A 10,777-nucleotide genomic window follows, 5' to 3' on the forward strand; every position below is an offset into this window, starting at 1 on the left:
ACATATGATGGCACATAAAATGGGTGCTCCTGCTGTCACAATGACAGAGGCAACACAGTTGTAGCTTGAAAAGGTTCCAGATCAAGTTAGTGGTTACAAATTAGCTCAGCGCAAGACAGCGAGAGTGTGTGTGTGTACAGTGGTGTAATGAGTTCAGACAGGCACAGTTATCAAGATCAATGTGACATGGCTAGACATGGCTTTCACTGTGCAATGGGCTCTAGAGAGAGCAAGAGACTGTGACGAATGGGATCTGTCTGACTGTAAGCCACAGAACACACACCTATGGTGCTTTTCCATCTAGACTTACCCCCACACCAGTGTGTCACCAGTGTTTCATGTTAATGTAAGCTAGTGTTATTGTGTTTCCATCAGGAGTGTAACACTAAAGACTTGTGGCAAGCAGAATCAATAACCTTTGCATCATTCAAGACGGTTGCTTTGTGAGGTGTTAAAGTTCACAGTTAGCCATTGTTATGTAAATGCTAGCGTACAAGTACCCAGTGCCTTGGCAAGTCAGGGCAGGTCTGCCGGAGCCATGGCACAGTGAGACACAGGTAGATGGAAACAGAAAAGCTTTAGCCTTTTGGGTAAACGCTGGGGTAAATCCTTAGTGGAAATGAACTACTAGCCTACTGTAAGAGGCCTGCTGCCAGGCTGGAGGCCTATGATATGACCTTATCTGTTAATGCCAGACAGACGGACGGACAGGACAGACATGTTCACCATTCCAAACAAAGACATGACAGATCAAATTCTCACAAAAGGTTTACAGATTCCTGGTGTGAATTGGTGGTGCTTTGACAGATCAGATGAGGCTTTACATCACATATACTTTAGAATACCATAGCAGTAGCAGGAGTATGGAGAATAAACATGCAGACTTTCTCTCTCTCCCCTCTACCGCACCTGCTGTCTCATCCTCTGAATGCTCGGCTATGAAGAGCCAACTGACATTTACTCCAGAGGTGCTAACCTATTGCACCCTCAACAACCACTGTGCTGCCATCCTGTTAGAAGGTAACAGATTATTTTATTACAATAGTTAAAATGGATTTTCATTGTGTTCCATGGTGTTATTTGCCCCCTAGTGGAGCTTTCTGGTACTTAGACTGTACGCAAACAGGAAGTAGAGAATTCGTTCTGCACGCTTAGAAGCAGCTAAAAACAACGCTACGGTGCAGGTCTTTCAGTGTAGTTATTTCTTGTCACGCTTCAGCCTTGGAAAATATTTGTTTGTAAGTTCGATTCAAGCATTTAGCTAATGATGATAATCTTGTTATTGATAGAGTTTCTTACATATCAATGTTGGTTGGTTGCATTTACTCACAAATTGCAATGCCTTTCATGTATGATGTTAGCTGTATTACTTTGCTCGTGCGTCATACAAACGAATTGGAAAATATACAATACTGTATTTTTGTTACTGTTTCTAGTGTAATATGCCTTGTTATTCTACATAGATGGTTGTACATTATTAGAGTAATGAAAGGAGTTAGTCAATTACCATATGAGAAAGCAATTAGCTATATGGTTTGGCATCATGCCAGATGCATGGTACCGTAGCACGTGCTTTGTATTCATGCAACTTCAAATGTATAATGTACAGCTACAGTATGTCGGTCTGAATTGAATACTAAAGTATATTCTTTTCTGTATTTTGCAGTTTTACAACATAAACGTTTTCAATATATTCATTCAAGAAAAGTCACGCCTTGGGAGTTTTATTGAAGACTTAGTTGTTAGCTATCTGTCTAGTTTTGCATGGGAACGCAACTCAAGGGCAGAATAGTAAAAAAACATCATCACGGCGGGCTCAAGCTCAAGAATAACCACACACGGTGGTTTGTTTCTACATTCATCAGCCAACAAAGCCTCTGTTCCTATGGAAGACCAGCAGTCTACGGTACAACAACCAGAGCCAAGAGTTCGACAGAGAGAGATGGAGGAGCCTCTTCAGCACATTGGGACCAAGTCTCAATCTACAAGATCAAGGTCATCAAAACAGTCAAGCAGATCCTCAACGGCGAGTTCTGCAGCCATCAAAGCACGCGCCAAGGCAGACGCAGCGCGTGCACAAGTCTCCTATGCTGAGAAGGAAGCTTCTGTGATGAAGAAAAAAGCTGACCTCGAGGCAAGTTTATATGTTCTCCAATTTGAGAGAACAGCTGCTGCTGCATTGGCTGAAGCTGCAGCCTTTGAAGAAGCTGTAGGATCAGAACGCAGAGAACTTCACAAAGAGCTAGACACAGGGACACAGCCCTTAAGTCCAGTCCAGCGTACCTGTGAGTATGTGCAACAACATGCTAGGCCCTACTTTGCTGAACTTCCATTTGAAGTGGAGAAACAAGAGCTTAGTGTTGACCCAGCTACATACCATAATCCAGAAAGTAGCAAACAACAGAACATGAGCAGAGACTCTCCGTTCAAAAGAAATGAACAGCAGCATGGTGTAAATGGAAAACAAGCCCACTTCCAGTCACACACACAAAGCGTCTCTGAGTCACAAGTGGCACCAGACCTCATCAAGTACCTCCTACGCCGTGAGATGGTGAGTTCCGGACTCCTGAAGTTTGATGATCGCCCTGAAAATTATTGGGCATGGAAAGCATCCTTTCTCAATGCGACTAGAGACTTGAATTTATCAGCCAGGGAAGAGTTAGATCTAATTACCAAGTGGCTAGGGGCAGAGTCGTCTGAGCAAGCAAACAGAATTAGATCTGTCCATATTTTCAACGCAACAGCAGGGCTTAACATGGTCTGGCAACGACTAGAAGAGTGCTATGGTACACCTGAAGTGATCGAGAATGCACTGTTGAAGAAAATTGATGATTTTCCAAAACTGGCTAACAAAGACAATCACAAACTAAGAGAACTAGGTGACATTCTTCTCGAACTGGAGTGTGCTAAAGTAGAAGGGTACCTTCCAGGCCTCGCTTATCTGGACACATCTCGGGGGGTAAACCCTATTGTAGAGAAACCTCCATTCAGTTTACAAGAAAAATGGATTGCACAGGGATCCAAATACAAGGAGGACTATCGGGTAGCATTCCCACCATTCTCGTTCTTCTCGAGATTCATCAGGAACCAGGCGAAAACTAGAAACGACCCCAGTTTCACCCTCTACACCTCAACTAACCAGGTGTCTATGAAAAGTGAGAAACCTGCCAGGTACAGCAGCAAGACACCTGTGACTGTATACAAAACCGATGTGTCATCCGAGCCCTCAGACCACCAAACCAAACCCAGTAAGACAAAGATTGAAAACCCTGACCATCACTGCCCGATACATAACAAACCTCATCCTCTTAAAAAGTGTCGTGGGTTTAGATACAAAACTCTAGATGAGCGCAAATCATATCTCAAAGAGAATGGAATTTGTTTCCGATGTTGTGGGTCAACTCAGCACAGAGCTAAAGACTGTAAGGTGTCAATCAAGTGCTCTGAGTGCGACAGCGACAGACATCTTGCTGCTCTGCATCCAGGCCCAGCCCCTTCAAATACAGACACTGCTACAGCAGAGAAAGAGCATGGCGGGGAGCAAGGTGACGATGCTCTTCTATCTGTCACCTCAAAGTGTACGGAGATCTGTGGTGAGGCAGTTAATCCAAGATCATGTTCAAAAATATGCCTAGTTAAAGCTTATCCGGCTGGGAAAAGAGAGAAAGCTGTCAAAATGTATGTAGTGCTCGATGAACAGAGTAACAAATCTCTGGCCAAGACAGAGTTTTTCAATCTCTTCAACATCAATGACAACTCTGCTCCATACACCATGAAGACCTGTTCTGGGGTAACAGAGACTTCAGGCAGGAGAGCCGTCAACTTCATGGTGGAGTCTATAGACGGACACATGCAGCTATCTCTCCCTACTCTGATAGAGTGTGATATGATGCCAGACGATAGGACGGAGATTCCCTCCCCCGACATTGCGTATCATCATCCCCATCTGCAACCAGTTATGGACAAAATTCCAGCTGTGGACCCAGACGCTCCCATCCTCCTGCTCTTAGGACGAGACATCTTAAGGGTACACAAGGTACGAGAGCAAATCAATGGGCCCCACGACACTCCTTATGCACAGCGACTCGACCTCGGGTGGGTCATCGTGGGTGAGGTCTGTCTGGGAACGGCTCACCGACCAGCCAATGTTAACGTGTTCAGGACAAACATACTTCAAAATGGTCGCACATCCTATCTGAGCCCTTGCCCTGACATCATCCAGGTAAAAGAGAACTACAACAGCGTAGCTCAGAAACACATCTCTCCCTCTACAATGCACTCGAGAGATCCAAGCACAACTGTGAACACAGACAACCTGGGATGTTCCGTGTTCGACAAAACACAAGACGATGATAAACCAGCACCATCAGTGGAGGACAAAGCCTTTTTGGACATTATGGACAAACAGGTTTTCCAGGATGATGGAAACAACTGGGTGGCTCCACTACCCTTTCACCCTACTCGACGTCGCCTTCCTAATAACAGGGAGCAGGCCATAAACCGTCTCACATCACTTCGCAGGACTTTAGACAAAAAGCCTGACATGAAGCGTAATTTTATTGACTTCATGCAAAAGATGCTGGATAACGACCAAGCCGAACCTTCACCGCCACTAGAGGGAGACAAAGAATGTTGGTATCTACCCATATTTGGTGTTTACCATCCACAAAAGCCTGAACAAATAAGAGTAGTATTTGACTCCAGTGCTAAGTGTCAAGGCGTGTCACTTAACGATGTTCTGCTCAGTGGTCCAGACTTAAACAACACACTCTTGGGTGTCCTAATGCGCTTCCGCAAGGATTGCATTGCACTAACAGCAGATGTGCAACAAATGTTTTACTGTTTTGGTGTACGTGAGGATCACAGAGATTACTTAAGGTTTCTCTGGTATGAAGACAACAATCCAGATAGAAACATAACTGAGTACAGGATGAAAGTCCATGTATTTGGGAACAGCCCTTCACCAGCCGTAGCCATCTACTGCATGAGACGAGCAGCGCTACAGGGTGAGAAGGAACACGGATCAGAACCCAAGCAATATGTAGTGAGGAACTTCTACGTCGATGATGGGCTGACATCAGTAGCTACAACAGAAGAAGCTATCAACATTCTAAGAAAAACACAAGCAATGTTGGCGGAGTCCAACATGAAACTACACAAGATCGCATCCAATAGCAAAACAGTTATGGAAGCCTTCCCTATGGAGGACCGTGCAAAAGACTTAAAAGATCTGGACCTAGGAGTGGATCCTCTCCCCTTTCAACGGAGTCTGGGACTTTCCTGGAACCTGGAAACAGACAGCTTCTCATTCCAGGTGTCCCACAATGAGAAGCCTTTTACGCGGAGAGGCATCCTGTCCACAGTGAATAGTCTTTATGACCCCCTTGGGTTCGTGGCTCCAATAATCAATGCGAGACCCCTAGTGTCAGTGTCAACCGACCCTGACATGCCTGCCATTCTCACACCCTCAATGTTACTGACACAAAAGACCAGCGCTACATCAGCCCCTTCTGGATACTTCAGCATGAACGACCTTCATGGAAAACAGTGGAAGCAAGTCCAGTGTCTCGCTGACACCTTTTGGAAAAGGTGGAGACAGGAGTACCTGACAACGCTGCAGAGACGCAGAAAATGGACAGCAGAAAAGCCAAATGTAAAAGTGGGAGATGTTGTCTTATTGAAAGACAGTCAGGCACACAGAAATGACTGGCCAGTCGGGCTTGTGGTCAAAACCTTTCCCAGTACTGACAAAAAGGTTAGGAAAGTAGAACTAAAAATTGTCAAGCAAGGAGCTGCTAAGGTGTTTCTGAGACCAATCTCAGAGATTGTTGTTCTTCTTTCTGAAGCATCCTAGAGACAAAAGATAAAAATAGAAAGGACATTATTTGTTTCTTGATATGTTTTATTTCATAGTGGCACAATTTCATTATACCAGGCGGGGAGTGTACTGCCATCCTGTTAGAAGGTAACAGATTATTTTATTACAATAGTTAAAATGGATTTTCATTGTGTTCCATGGTGTTATTTGCCCCCTAGTGGAGCTTTCTGGTACTTAGACTGTACGCAAACAGGAAGTAGAGAATTCGTTCTGCACGCTTAGAAGCAGCTAAAAACAACACTACGGTGCAGGTCTTTCAGTGTAGTTATTTCTTGTCACGCTTCAGCCTTGGAAAATATTTGTTTGTAAGTTCGATTCAAGCATTTAGCTAATGATGATAATCTTGTTATTGATAGAGTTTCTTACATATCAATGTTGGTTGGTTGCATTTACTCACAAATTGCAATGCCTTTCATGTATGATGTTAGCTGTATTACTTTGCTCGTGCGTCATGCAAACGAATTGTAAAATATACAATACTGTATTTTTGTTACTGTTTCTAGTGTAATATGCCTTGTTATTCTACATAGATGGTTGTACATTATTAGAGTAATGAAAGGAGTTAGTCAATTACCATATGAGAAAGCAATTAGCTATATGGTTTGGCATCATGCCAGATGCATGGTACCGTAGCACGTGCTTTGTATTCATGCAACTTCAAATGTATAATGTACAGCTACAGTATGTCAGTCTGAATTGAATACTAAAGTATATTCTTTTCTGTATTTTGCAGTTTTACAACATAAACGTTTTCAATATATTCATTCAAGAAAAGTCACGCCTTGGGAGTTTTATTGAAGACTTAGTTGTTAGCTATCTGTCTAGTTTTGCATGGGAACGCAACTCAAGGGCAGAATAACCACTGTGATTACTATTATTATTGTTATTAGACCCTGCTGTTTTATTTACAATGACGGCCTACCCCAGCTAAACCAAAACCCGGACGACGCTGGGACAATTGTGCGCCGCCCTATGGGACTCTAAATCACAGCTGGTTGTGATACAGCCTGGAATCGAACCAGGGTCTGTAGTGACGCCTCTAGCAGAGATGCAGATGCAGTGCCTTAGACCGCTGCGCCACTCAGGAGCCCATGGCTCCTCTCTAGGTTTCTTCCTAGGTTCCTGCCTTTCTAGTGAGTTTTTCCAAGCCACCGTGCTTCTACATCTGCATTGCTTGCTGTTTTAGGCTTGGTTTCTGTGTAAGCACTTTGTGACATCTGCGGATTTATATACGTTTAGTTTTCTAAATGTAGTAATACCCTCTGTCCACAAGATGTCAGTGTTGAACTATTAGCGAAGGGAGAGGCTTCAGGATTAGACCAGTGTATTACTACATTATTAATTGCTCGATGGCGCCTTGTCCTGAGGTGGAAATTTCCACTTCAACCAAACAGGATGAACTTCAGGAGATGTTGCAATGCTGCTAATAAAATATTAAATATACACCCACCTCCAGTTGTTCAACTTCTAAGTTTTGATAGGTCCTATCTGACGGGTGCAATCCTCATGTACTAAGCATTTTAGGCAAACTGCCTAATGTACAGTAAGTAGTATTAGTAAAATCATTTGCCATATAACATGACCACGAAACACTCTGAGAGAAGTGAACACATATTACGTAAGAGATGTTCACAGATTGGCTTTACAAAAACACAACAGTAAGGAAAAACACCATTGTTTCAAGGTTTCATTCCAAGTCCTCTGTTTACAGTACCAACCCATCCACTTTGCAGTGTCCTGAAACAGAGAGAGAATGGTGTACTGCACTCTTTCAGAGAAATGCAAAACACTTTAAGAGAAATGAGAAATTCAAGGCTTAAAAATAACAAATGAAACTTGAGGGCAGTTTGTAGAGCATAAACCAGTTATTAATAAACAGCATTGCTGCTCTATAAAGCACTACACCGTTATTGTAATTTAGATTTACAGAAGACAGTGAAATAATTATATAAGTGACTGATATTCCTTGGGACGTCAAGGGTAGTAAATCCTTCTCTTATATGGAGTCCTGATGATTATAGATCACAATCTGATGCCTGGAGTATCATAATGAATTTGTCTCAGCATGACTCTCTGTTCAAATAAAGTTTAAATAAAAAATGTAATGTTGGAACATGAGGTTTTTAGGTTATTTGCTCTAGGCAACATTTAAGTTTTGTGTAACAGCCTTCTGTTTTCTGTTGTACAATGTTGTGATGACAGAGTTAAGGTGAAGATAAATTAGATGTGGGTTAGTATTTGTATTCATTATTGTGCTTGTTTTTTCTGCAACCTAGACTCAGGATAGACATAACATAGTAAATGTATATATGTCTCCCTACATTTGGTATGATATGTTACTTTTGTGTGGTTTATGTTCTTATGTGGCTGTCCACCATCCATTTCGTATGATACGTTACAAATTGCAATTTGTACAATATGTTATGAATTTGCAATACATATAAACATATAATAAATGTCCCTTTTTCAGGACCCTGTCTTTCAAAGATAATTTGTAAAATTCCAAATAACTTCAACAGATCTTCATTGTAAAGGGTTTAAACACTGTTTACCATGCTTGTTCAATGAACCATAAACAATCAATGAACATGCACCTGTGGAACGGTCAGCTTACAGACAGTAGGCAATTAAGGTCACAGTTATGAAAACTTAGGACACTAAAAGAGGCCTTTCTACTGACTGAAAAACACCAAAAGAAAGATGCCCAAGGTTCCTGCTCATCTGCGTGAACGTGCCTTAGACATGCTGCAAGAAGGCATGAGGACTGCAGATGTGTCCAGGGCAATGAATTGTGATGTCCGTACCGAGAGACGCCTAAGACAGCGCTACAGGGAGACAGGATGGACAGCTGATCGTCCTCGCAGTGGCAGACCACATGTAACAACACCTACACAAGATTGGTACATCCGAACATCACACCTGCGGGACAGGTACAGGACAGCAACAACAACTGACTGAGTTACAGGAACGCACAATCCCTCCATCAGTGCTCAGACTGTCCGCAATAGGCCGAGAGAGGCTGGACTGAGGGCTCGTTGTAAGGTAGACTCCTATGGGCACAAACCCACTGTCGCTGGACCAGACAGGACTGGCAAAAAGTGCTCTTCACTGACGAGTTGTGGTTTGTCTCACCAGGGGTGATGGTCGGATTTACGTTTATCGTCAAAGGAATGAGCGTTACACCGAGGCCTGTACTCTGGAGCGGGATCGATTTGGAGGTGGAGAGTCCGTCATGGTCTGGGGCATTGTGTCACAGCATCATCGGACTGAGCTTGTTGTCATTGCAGGCAATCTTAACACTGTGCACTACAGGGAAGACCTTCTCCTCCCTCATGAGGTACCCTTCCTGCAGGCTCATCCTGACATGACCCTCCAGCATGACAATGCCACCAGCCATACTGCTCATTCTGTGCGTTATTTCCTGCAAGACAGGAATGTCAGTGTTCTGCCATGGCCAGCAAAGAACCCGGATTTCAATACCATTGAGCACATCTGGGACCTGTTGGATCTGAGGGTGAGGGCTAGGGCCATTCCCCCCAGAAATGTCCGGGAACTTGCAGGTGCCTTCGTGGAAGAGTGGGGTAACATCTCACAGCAAAAACTGGCAAATCTGGTGCAGTCCATGAGGAGATGCACTGCAGTACTTAATGCAGCTGGTGGCCACACCAGATACTGACTGTTACCTTTGATTTTGACCCCCCTTTGTTCAAGTACACATTATTCCATTTCTGTTAGTCACATGTCTGTGGAACTTGTTCAGTTTATGTCTCAGTTGTTGAATCTTATGTTCATACAAATATTTACACGGTAAGTTTGCTGAAAATAAACGCAGTTGACAGTGAGAGGACATTTCTTTTTTTGCTGAGTTTAATTCAGGTCATGTAGTGTATGATAATAATTTGAGTCTCCAATTTACATTTACTATGTTACGTCTTTGAGACCAGGCTGATTTCAGTGGTAAGCCCAAAGGCATTGTGTGGAACAGACTTCAATCCATATAGTGTATAGTTTTCTGACTATGAATCTTACAAACATTTTCACTGCAAATTCATACTCTGGTATGAACTTTAGGAAATTTTATTTAGAAATAGTATTTTTCTTTTTTAAACAAATTTCAAACATAGCAGGGATCAACACGCGCTGTACAACTGGTTAAGAGCTAACCTGTTTGACATACTCTTCAATTCTATCCAACAACATTTACTGAGATCAATTTTCTTTTTCATCTTATTTGATATCTCACCTGAAATGTATAACCACTGGCATGACAACATACAAAGGACATATACATGTAAACAGAAAGAAAGATTACCTCAAAATTCAAAGCAAGCGGGAGGGTGCAAAATCAGCAAGCAGAACTGGTGTGAGGAAAGAAAATGAAGCTAGTTCATCAGTCAAGTCTGTGCTCTCATGGACATTCATTAGCAATACCCTTTAAACAATGGCACACTATTCCTTATTTAGTGCACTAGTTTTGACCAGGGCCCATAAGACTTGTTAAAAGTAGTGCTCTATAAAGGGAATAGGGGGCCATTTGCGACACATCCTACCTGTTATTAGCAAGTCATTCACATACATTTTTTATAAAGACAGTCAAAATACCCAAGCATTAGTTCATCAGTACTTTCTGTGGTTGTAATATATATATATATATATATATATATATTTTTTTAAACATGTGTACAATATACTGGCACAGTAATGTTCCAAGACAGACAAAGTGGAGAACGATTGGTGAGCCATTCAGTAAACGGAAAATGTAGCCATTTTGAAAGAGTAGCATAGCAGTAGTCATTTCAACATGGTCTTGGTGAGATAAGATTCCTCAGATGGCTATAAATATATCATTATTTAATTTAAATTCCTCTGAGGGGCATGTCATGTAAATTTTAGCTCCCG

At 42.5% G+C, this 10,777-nt stretch overlaps 1 long non-coding RNA gene across 1 annotated transcript; it reads left to right on the forward strand.

The window, feature by feature from the left end:
• The first annotated feature begins 1,149 nt into the window (after positions 1–1,149).
• On the forward strand, positions 1,150–1,707 carry LOC139550893 (uncharacterized). The gene is made up of 2 exons (XR_011670149.1): positions 1,150–1,238; positions 1,667–1,707. It is a non-coding gene; the product is annotated as an uncharacterized lncRNA (long non-coding RNA).
• Positions 1,708–10,777: the final 9,070 nt, after the last annotated feature.

Source organism: Salvelinus alpinus, chromosome 23 (genome assembly GCF_045679555.1).
Source record: "Salvelinus alpinus chromosome 23, SLU_Salpinus.1, whole genome shotgun sequence".
NCBI lineage: Eukaryota > Metazoa > Chordata > Actinopteri > Salmoniformes > Salmonidae > Salvelinus > Salvelinus alpinus.